The 10,746-nt window shown below is 42.0% G+C and overlaps 1 protein-coding gene across 2 annotated transcripts in view; it reads left to right on the top strand.

Annotated features, from left to right (window-relative positions):
* Positions 1-3,033: 3,033 nt before the first annotated feature.
* GRM3 (glutamate receptor, metabotropic 3) overlaps positions 3,034-10,746 on the top strand; it is a 198,471-nt gene continuing 190,758 nt past the window's right edge. For both annotated transcript variants that reach the window (XM_006777143.2, XM_006777142.2), the window contains exon 1: positions 3,034-4,012. The gene's annotated coding sequence lies outside the window, so the exon portion shown is untranslated. The remainder of the gene's footprint in view (positions 4,013-10,746) is intronic.

The raw sequence follows: 10,746 nt of genomic DNA, 5'->3' as shown, positions 1-10,746 counted from the left end.
GGAAGAGATGTCATTTCCTAATTGACATGCCAGTTAGCCAGATGTCATCATTTAGTCCTATCTCCTGAGGCTCTAAAAATTTTTGGAAAATAAAAAAAATCTGAAAACATGCATGTGTATACTAGTGTACACACACACACACACACACACACAACATACACACACCAACAAATTTACATTAAAGTTAAAGCTACGTTCCCAGTCAGTGATGAATTTAAATTAAATTAAAAGGGAGGAGTTAAAGCAGAAAACTAATAGCTTTCAATTAAATATAACATAGGCTTAACAGTTAAAATATTAATAGAGACTAATAGTCATAACTAGTATTTGCATGTTGTTTACAAGTACTTATTAATCCTAAAATAACTGAGGGGTGAGCAATTATTAGTCCCATTTTAGATGATGAAACCAAGATATAATGAGGTTAAGAAACTTGACCACAGTCACAGGGCTAGGAAGTGATGGTAATTAAGGATTCAAATTCAGTCAAATGCTACAAACAGGCTACAAAGCCCCATGTTCATCTGAATGAAAGATGGTATGCTTTATGGGCCATATTTAAAAGGTAGTATAGCAGCCCAGCTGGCATAGCTTAGGGGCTGAGCATCAACCTATGAACTAGGAGGTCACAGTTCTATTCCTAGTCAGGGCACATGCCTGGGTTGTAGGCTTGATGCCCAGTATGGGGTATGCAGGAGGCAGCCAAAAAATGATTCCCTCTCATCATTGATGTTTCTGTTTCTCTCTCCCTCTCCCTTCCCCTCTGAAATCAATGAAAACATATTCTTTTTTAAAGTAAAAGGCAGTATAACAAAAGTCAGGACATTAACTGTAGGGGGTCCTAAGAAGAAATATCATAATCATTCAAATAAATACAGATAGATTAGTAAAAAGTAATCAAAGTAATATAAAATATTAACTAGGAAGAGTGGTCTAGCTATCCAAATACATGTGTTTGACTTGAAAAACCTTGATAAAGACAAACATGCTGTGCCAGAGGTACTTAAAATAGGGGAGTCGAATTGTTTATAAATAGAGCCTTTAGAATACTCGGGTGAAGTGGGGGGGGAAGAGATGTCATTTCCTAATTGACATGCCAGTTAGCCAGATGTCATCATTTAGTCCTATCTCCTGAGGCTCTAAAAATTTTTGGAAAATAAAAAAAATCTGAAAACATGCATGTGTATACTAGTGTACACACACACACACACACACACACAACATACACACACCAACAAATTTACATTAAAGTTAAAGCTACGTTCCCAGTCAGTGATGAATTTAAATTAAATTAAAAGGGAGGAGTTAAAGCAGAAAACTAATAGCTTTCAATTAAATATAACATAGGCTTAACAGTTAAAATATTAATAGAGACTAATAGTCATAACTAGTATTTGCATGTTGTTTACAAGTACTTATTAATCCTAAAATAACTGAGGGGTGAGCAATTATTAGTCCCATTTTAGATGATGAAACCAAGATATAATGAGGTTAAGAAACTTGACCACAGTCACAGGGCTAGGAAGTGATGGTAATTAAGGATTCAAATTCAGTCAAATGCTACAAACAGGCTACAAAGCCCCATGTTCATCATTTCTTTGTAACTGTGTGGCAGGGGGAAAAGGAAAGTGTTTCATAAAGCCAGATCTGATAACATATTGATCGTTTGCTTCAGTATCTCAGCTTTTACACATCACCATCTTTAGTGTGTTAAAAAAAATAACAAAAAAACCCACTTAGATGCAGGCTATGCCAATGCAGTTCAGTCTGTACTATTTTGTGCCAACACAGCTACTTTCCTTTTTTAATGAGGTACAAATATCAGCTCTCTTCTACTTCTCTCAATCTGAAGTGATTCTGATAAAGTTTTTGAAAGCAAAATGGAATCTTCTGGAAGATTCTGAATGAAACCAAGAGCTGCTAACATGGCTTCATGCTGTATGAAACCCTTGCTGTGTGTAGGTCTTCAGCTTCTCCATTGCTGGGTCACTGCTCTTGGATGTACAGTTGCCTATGGGACAAACACTGCGAAAATGTTCTCTTATGAAAGTCCGATGTGTTTGTGGTAAGCAGTACATGTTAGATAATAATAATGAAATGCAAAGGACGAGTGATTTTGCTTTTATTTTGACATGACTATTGCATTCTAGGTAGAATAGTGTTGGAAGGCGGACTTTACAATATTTAGAGTTTTACTACTTAGTAATATTTTAATTTTTAATGTACTCAAGTTCCTAGTTTCCATAGCATTCACAATGGAATAGCTGTATAAGTTCACGTGTCTTCTAAATATTGTTAGTTTCTAAAGGAACCAGTGGTAAAAATTATTTCTGTAGTTTACCTGTTTTGGCTAGGTTGCAAAAGAGGCAAGTGTTAAACAACTTAACATTAAATATTAAAAAATAAAGGTAGCATTAAAGAATGAAGTTGAATGGTCTCAGGCTACATATCACTCAGTCCCTGATTAACATAAAGTTAGCATATCAGGTTGGGAAATTTCATAAGTTTCAATTTTGAAATTAAATACAAGGTGTCTAAACATGGAAAGATGCCTGGAATGTTACCTTTAGGATTTAATCTGTAGCCCAGAGTCGATTCAAGCTATTTCCGTTTGCCTTTTTTTTCTATTGTGCCTACGTCACCGGTTTAAGGTTTTTATTTATTTAATTTTAAGAAGAAAGAAGGGGTTCTGTGGAGAACGCTGACTGGGTCTGCTAACCACCAGGAGGACTAAAGAAGGACTCTTGGGGGGAGGGGGGTCGCTGCAAGGGGGCGGCGTGGCAACATAGAGGGACAAGGAGGCAGACAATTCAGCACTCTCCTCTAATCTTATTCCACCCAAGAAATTTTGGAGAATGCGAAAAAAGCAGCAACCCAGCATTCTTCAAGGGGCGTGTCTTCCCTCCAGGGGCTGTCCAATCGAATTCCTTCAGAGGGAGCCATCCGGAAAAGATTGATGAGGGTTGCTAGGAAACGGGAGCGTCTCCCGCCCGCCTGACCCAGAGATTGTTCTGCACAAGCCCTCTCCAGGGGCTTGCAATGTGCAGTTGAGCTGCGTGTGGGGCAGAGCTGCACACCGGCCTCCCAGGCTCTCTCGCTCCCGCTCTCCCTTTCCCTCTCGCGTGCGGTGAGCGGGGTGCCAGGGGGCCACGGGAGACCTTCTCCCGGGCGGACGGCGAGTACTCGCTCTCCCGCAGGCCGGGAGCTCCAGCAGAGCTTCAAAGTTAGAGCCGCAGATCTCCCGCCGCCCCACGCCCCGGCACCCCGCCCCTCCGACATCCCCAGCCTTGGCGGGCACTGCCTAAGGATTTCCGAGGGAGGCGAAGGTCCGGCAAAACCTCTCCAGATTTCCATTCCACGGTCCTCTCGTCTAGGTCCCCTAGCTCCCCAAGACTCTGCAGATACACCCCTATCAGCGGGAGGGAGGAGCGGAGGGGGGAGGGGAGAGGAGGACCAGAGAGGGAGGAAAGGAGAAAGCCAGAATGAGAAGGAGAGAATGCCAGGTCCCTGCCCCTGCCGGCAGTCCCAGTCAGATGCCCTGGCTTTAGCCTGGCCAAGGTGAAGGAAAGTTGCTTCCGCGCCTGGGAAGTGTGTTTGCCTGTAACGAGGCGAGGGGCTCAGCTGGGAACTGTTCCCCCGCCCGCTCTGGAAGACCCCTGGGTCTCCCCCTTTTCCCAACCTCCTTCGTCTCCTCCTCCCACCCTCCCTTTCCCCACTCCCCACTGACTGGGAGGCCTGGATGTGCTGCCACCAGGCAGTGGTCCAGCTCGCAGCCGGGAGGGGGCGGTGGCAGGGGCAGGGGGGCACCGTGACGGGAAACGGCGCGCACAAGTTGGCCATCTCGGGGGCAGAAGAAGTTCTCCCTGGCATTGGGAAAGGACAAAGCCGGCAAGCTTCCTCTTTTGTGTCGGATGAGGAGGACCAACCATGAGCCAGAGCCCGAGTGCAGGCTCAGCCACCGCCGCTGCCACCACGGTCAGCTCCAGTCCCTGCCAGGAGTTGTCAGTGCCAGGTAAGGGGGCCAGAGCAGGACGTGTCCCTCTGGAGGGCGCCCGGGGAGGGCGCGCAGGCTCGGGTGCCGCGTGGGGCAGGTGCAGCCGGGAAAGTTGAGGCAGAGCACAGACCGGTCCCTACAGTGCTGCCGGGGTGGGGAGGGTGGGGGGCAGCGGCCATGTGGGTGGGTGTGCGTGAGTGAGAGTTGGTGTGTGTGCGCGCACTTCTGTGTCTCCGGGCGGGAGGCAGCTCTCAGGGCACAGGATGCCTGCAGCCAGGATGAGCGAGGTGGAGGGACCACGGATGCTCGCAGACCCCCAGAGAGACCAGGCTCATCAGCCAACCACGGCCAGCCCTGTTCTGGGCTCAGGAGACGTTTCGATTTGGGGGTTCCTCAGGTTTTGTGCCCAGGAAACCCTGCGGTGACTGGCTGCCACACCGGCTGTTTCGTGTGGGTGTGGAGGTTGCCGGGCGAGGTGGGCAGCGGGCAGCGGGACTTGGTCCGTGTGCAGCCGGGATGCACTCTGCAGGGGGAGGCGGCCAGCGGTTCGCTGTGCTGCAAACACTCTTGGAAATGATCCCTCACTCTATGCACTTTGCTCCCTTTGGCTTGAGTGAAAAATCGAAAAGCCAAACTGAGAGCATCTATCTCTTCATCTCTCCTGTTCCATTTTCTTATCTGACAGTGAGATAACTCAGAGGTCGGGGGATTCGCGGTCTAGAAATAGACTAGGTAATATATCCAAGGAGCTTGATTCTTAAGGATTTCATTTAGATTTTCTTCTAGTTCCTTCCCTGGGTTAACAAGCGTGGGAGGTTCCCCAGGGAGTAACTCTTTTAGGTAGATATCTTAAGGGGACATGCCCCTGCCTTGTAAGTATCTTCAAGCATTGTATACATTTTGATCACAAATAACAAAACGGCACACTTCTAATAATCTGTGGCCAAGTGCTCAGCTAAATAGCTAATAAAATTTTTCTACTGTTATTTGAATAATGCTGTGTTTGACACATACTGGTATAGTTACATGTATATTCAAAGTTGAGGTCGATGTGAGTTAAAGCTAGTGTGACTTGAAAACCTCAGCAATAGTTTAGTGCTTTGTGTTTCTCTGCTTCAATTTATTTGTGCTAGCTGATCTTAGAACTGGTCAGTAGAGTTATATGGTGTTTCTTTGAGGAGAATAAAGCATTTGTTGGTAGAGAAACATGGTTCAGCTCCCTACATCTAAGTCTGCTTTGGTTTATCTGATCACGTATTTTAAGGCTGCTACCTGAACTCTAATTGTTTGTGTAAATTTATTTAATATAGCCATAACCAGAACACTTAGATTGCCATTATACTAAACTGTGGGTTATACAGCTCCTACCAAAGAGGTTTAAGCTATTACTTAATGATTCTATAGTGCCAGGCACCTTTTTTTTTTTCTTCTCAAAATAGGCCAGTAGAATTTAAACAGATTTTGGAAACTATTGTACACTAGACCTTAATAAAGTGATATTTCCCTTTCATAACGCCAGTGTCTTGCATTTATAAAGATTTCTCACACCTGTAGGTTTTAGCTGTCCATCCTTTCAGGTTCTGATCATGCAGAACTCTAAGGATATTTTGAATGGTTCTGCCCTAACGTTTACTTGATTTCTATTCAGAATAGTACAGGTGCTCAGAATGGAAACTTAGGAGAAAAAGTCTCAAAACTTATTTTTCACAAATAAAAGAACAAAAATGCTAGAATATCTACATTCATGGGCTAAACAAAAGGATAAATGGTAAGAATACCTTTTAGTATTGACAGTCTCCACTTCTCCCCCTCTCCCCCCCAAAAGAAAAGTTTGTATAAAATCTCTTGGTCTATGAGCTAGATCCTTACAAATGAAATCATTGAAAATTATGCCAACACAGGAATAGGATACACTTGGTGGGAGGGAGCCTTGGGGGGTAGAGACCTCAATTTATATTGAATATTTTTCATAATTCAGGAATATGTGACAGGATGCATTTACTATTTTCTTAGTAAATTGAGAAAATATGAGAAGCTACACAAACAGAAAATATTATTAATAATGAAAATATTTTCAATGATCCACTTATTTGTGTATGATGGTCGTTTTAAAAAGTTGTGGTGCACACATGAAAAGAAATAATAAGTCAAATCATTTACCTCACAATGACCAAACATCAAAATCATCCCATCTCTAAATTTGTATCACTGCAATTAGAATTTGTGGGTTGAACAAATGAAAAGATAGGATAAAATTGAATTGTAATAAAATTTAATATTTTTATTGAATAAAAGAACGAAGATAAATATCTAAAGGTCACCTGCCTCACTTCTCTACTTCAGGACAGGTGATCTCCAGAGCTGCAGAAGACTGAGGATGGTCTTCTTTTGAAAGATGTCCAGCAATAACATGTTTACAACTTCCCCGAATACCTTTTCCTCTTCCTTATTTTATGTCAAACTCTTTTCTTAAAATTAAACCATTTTCTCTTTCCTGTCCATTTCTCTAATAGATATCAATCACAAAATGTTGCAAGATTTTTTTTTCCCAGGGTCCTACCTACCTCCTGCCGAACTGTGGTCATTGACCTGGGGATGAAAGGTTTCAATTTGTTGTCCTGTACTCCACATCATCCCAAGATACCAATAAACAACAGAAATGAAAATTAATACCTGAAAGCCAGGCAGACAGGATGCATTCATGCACATTGGAATGTGGCCAGAGTTCCAGGGTGAGAATTGTTTTCTCCAGGGGTCCCTCCCAAAAGTAAAGGAGTAGTGCTTACTCATGCTTCGCTATTTTACACTGTTTATTGTGCATTTTCATCTTTTCTGAGATGCTGCTAAATGCATCCAATTCTACATTAGATAAATTTGTTGAAATTGCTCCCTCGAAGTAGCATAAAATGACAGAAGATTTCCCACCAAGACTGAACACATAAAATGAGTACAATCATAGTAATCACACAGACGGTAGAAGCTATTAGGTCATTCTCCTCCTTCCACTTCTAATGTAGGCTTGGTCCCCATCGCATACTGCATTTTGGAGTACTTCAGTCCAGTCTGATTTTAAATGGCTCAAGTAATGTCTTTTTCCAGTGCATTTGAAAGACTATTTCACAGTCTAATAGTTCTCCCTATTAAGAACTTTGTTGTAATATTCAGCCTAATTATCCCTCTGTTCTATTTTGTCTTGATACTTATTCCCTATTATAACCCCTCTGGACCAGTACATTCTATTGCCTGATTTAGAATCTTCATCTCACATTTATTCACGATTTGCAGGCTTTATACAGTAACAGGGGAGAACACAAAGGTGACAGTTCTATATCTGAACACCCTTTCTAAACATTTAAGACAAATCTTTCAAGTCGAATCATTGATCAGCTGCCTCCTACACACTACACACTGGGGACTGAGCCCTCAATCTGGGCATGTGCCCTGACCAGGAGTTGAACCATGACCTCCTGGTTCATAGGTCAATGCTCAACCACTGAGCCATGCCAGCCAAGCTGATTACATATTCTTAATAGCTTGTGTTCCTAATGTAAGTGAGGAAATTTTCCATCTCTGACAGTAATGACCCATGTGAATATTGAGCTGATTCCTTCTAAGTAATGTTCTATGTGGATGCACATTTATGAGACATTTTCATTGCAAATTTGATATCAACAGAACCCTGTCAACACCCACACTACAAGGGAATTCTGTGACATGCTGGTCTGATGCTCCACTGAGCCCCAGAAGCTGTTGTCATGTAAATTTCACTATTGAAATGAAAGTGATTTCCATAATTAATCAGATGTGCTAGGCATATAGTGGTGTGTGTAGTTTGTATGTATACAGTAACACAATATAGTAATTCTGTTAGACTACAGTAGCCCCTTCATACTAAAACAATGTTAAAAGCCCGCAGAAGTAAGCTTGAATTCATTACTGTACTATATCATGAAAAGTAAGTTTGAATCATGTATATATCAATATGGAATAAGTTTTGATTTATATGGAGGTACCATATGTGAAGGTGAGTTTAAAAATAGAAAAAATCCAAAATAACCACAAGAGAGAAACAGGTTTTCACTTCATTCACTTAAAATCTCGTTCTAAGATGTCTATGCGTAGGCTTCTGTTAAAGAGTCTTAAGGAAATATCTTGGTAGACTCACCATCCCACTCAGTTGTTTCTTCAAGCCCCAGCCATTGAAATGTAAGTTAAGCTTGTCAGTAGAGGAGTAAATGATATAAATCAGGAAATAAGTTCCTAGGCTACACTTGGCAAGTCCAGAAAATATAAGACTCAGAGTAAAGTGAATCAGCAGCTAAAAATACTTTTCCACTGCTTGGTGAGCATTAGACTGCACATAGAAACATTTATGTAGATTAAATTAAGGAAAGAGTAAAAAAAAAAGTGGCATTCTAAAACTGAATATGTCTTTAAGAGAATAAAATTAGACTGCATGGAATAAATAATTTTTAAACCAATGTTTTTTATAGTACCATTCATGGCATAGTGGTGAGTACCCTCAAAATGATTTTCCTTAGAGGGAAAGTAGGCCATTAATGTACTTGTGACTTCTCCCTGGGACTGAGGCATTCTAAGAAGTCTGTATCTACATGGACTATAATACCTCCTCACCAGTGAGTATTCTTTTTATGGAACTGAAAATTGTACACTGTACTTTAAGAATGGACAGAAAAATAAACTGGGAAAACATTCAGGTGTAATTGTAGACTAAAACATCATATTTAAAAATAAAACCACATAAAGAGAAGGTATCTCAACAGAAAGCCCAAGACAGCTGTCATTTTTACTTGCCTGTATAGCACTACACACACACACACACACCCTACCCACATACACACATATTTGAGTAAATTCATTTGAAAGAGTATAGATATACACCAAACAAAAATTTTCAAAACCATTACACACTAGACACATAGTTTGAAAAACATTACCACCTATAGATGTAGCATGGGATTATTAAGAGTATAATAATTTAAAGACACTCCCCTAAAAAAAAAAATTACCTTCAAAAAGAAAAAGTAGCTAATAAGGAAGCAATCAGTCAACAAATCCTATATAATAAAACCCTAATATGCAAATCAACTAAACAGTGGAATGACCAGCAGAACAAACAGATGCACACTGACCACCAGGTGGCAGACGCTCAACATAGGAGCGCTGCCCCCTGAGAGGGAGGTGATCAGGGGCTTTTTTTTGCACATTCTGTGGGCAGCCCTGATCCTGACACTTATAACTGTGTGACAAAGTCAATTACTTAACTTCTCTCTTGCTTCAGTTTTTCCACCCATAAGATGGGGAAAATGGTATTACTGCCTCAGAAGGATCATGTTATGTACTACTTTTTATAATAAGGGCAAAAAAATGTAGCTGCCCATACAATAGCAATATGCCTTTCACCTGTATGAAAAGTATGGTCACTGGTGCATGCAGTGTCCTGGATTGCAAGAGGACACAGGCTGGGCTGAGGGAACCGCTACCCCCCCACCCCACATGAATTAAGTGCACTGGGCCTCTAGTATTTAATAAACATCTATTATAATCAAAACAAATTCTGGACATGCCATGGGGACACAAGAAAAAAAATGTGACAACACATACAAAATTTCACAAACGTGTAAAGTTGAAGGTATTCTAAAAATCAAACTTGAAACTCCAGAAAAGAGTTTCCACCCAACAAAAAAGCCTATTTCTTCTTTTAACAGATGTATTTAGATGTAAAATTTCAAACAGAGGCTGGAGCGTCATCCATTTCTCCATCAGAAGGGCCTTGGTGTTGAGGAGACTATAATTGCCATGTCTTTCAGTGCTTTGACAAAACCTCAGATGTGCGGCCTTCTGGCCAAGTGTCCGTGATTTATATCGGTGGAATTATCATTGTATCTGTGGGGGTGGAGCTTTCTAAGTTTGCTGTGGCTGAACCATGAAAGAAGGATAGACAAATTTCTACTGAAATTATGATTGCATGAAAGATTTGGAGGAGATGAAGAAGGCTGGTATCTTTCAGAGTACAGAGTAATCTTGGAATGTGAAGAATTTCTTCGGGTTGAGTTCCATGGAAGTTTGTCACTGACCTGTGTTCCTAAACTAGGAAACATGAATATTTGAACTAAGGAATAGGTTCTCCTGATCAATAAGCAAGAAATACAAAAAATAAAATTTCAATAATAGATATTCTGACACTCTATGGAGACAGAATTCTGGATGCTTTGAGGTAAGAAAACTAGTGATGTGTCATAATAATCTACACTAATAAAAGAAAAACATGCAAATTAACCATCATTCCGCCACTCCGCTACCTCCACCAGCCAATCAGAGCGACTATGCAAATTAACCCAATAAAGATGGCGATTAATGTGCATATGCAGGTGCAGAGCAAATACTGAAGACAACTGAAGATGGCGGTCGCCATGGAGCTGGAGCGAGCAGGAGGCTTGGGTTGCTCCTGGTGACTGGGGAAGGCAAGCTTCCCACCGGCCCTGGGCTCTGCTCAAGGAGGGGCTGGGGGCCTGGGCTCCGCTCAAGGAGGGGCTGGGTGCCTGGGTCATCAGGGGCAACCCAGGCTTCCAGCCAGCCCTGGCCTCTGCTCGAGGAGCTGGAAAAAAAAGAAAAAAGGAGGGGCTGGGAGCAGCCAGAATGGAGAAGCCAAGCCTCGCTGCTGTGGTCAGACCAAAGGCCTGGGTCCCGGGTGCCGGAGGAAAACCGGTGCCAGCAGCCAAGGGAAGTAC

This window comes from Myotis davidii, unplaced genomic scaffold (assembly GCF_000327345.1).
Source record: "Myotis davidii unplaced genomic scaffold, ASM32734v1 scaffold49, whole genome shotgun sequence".
NCBI lineage: Eukaryota > Metazoa > Chordata > Mammalia > Chiroptera > Vespertilionidae > Myotis > Myotis davidii.
Note: the sequence above shows the minus strand (reverse complement) of the source record. Positions and strands in the feature narration are given on the sequence as shown.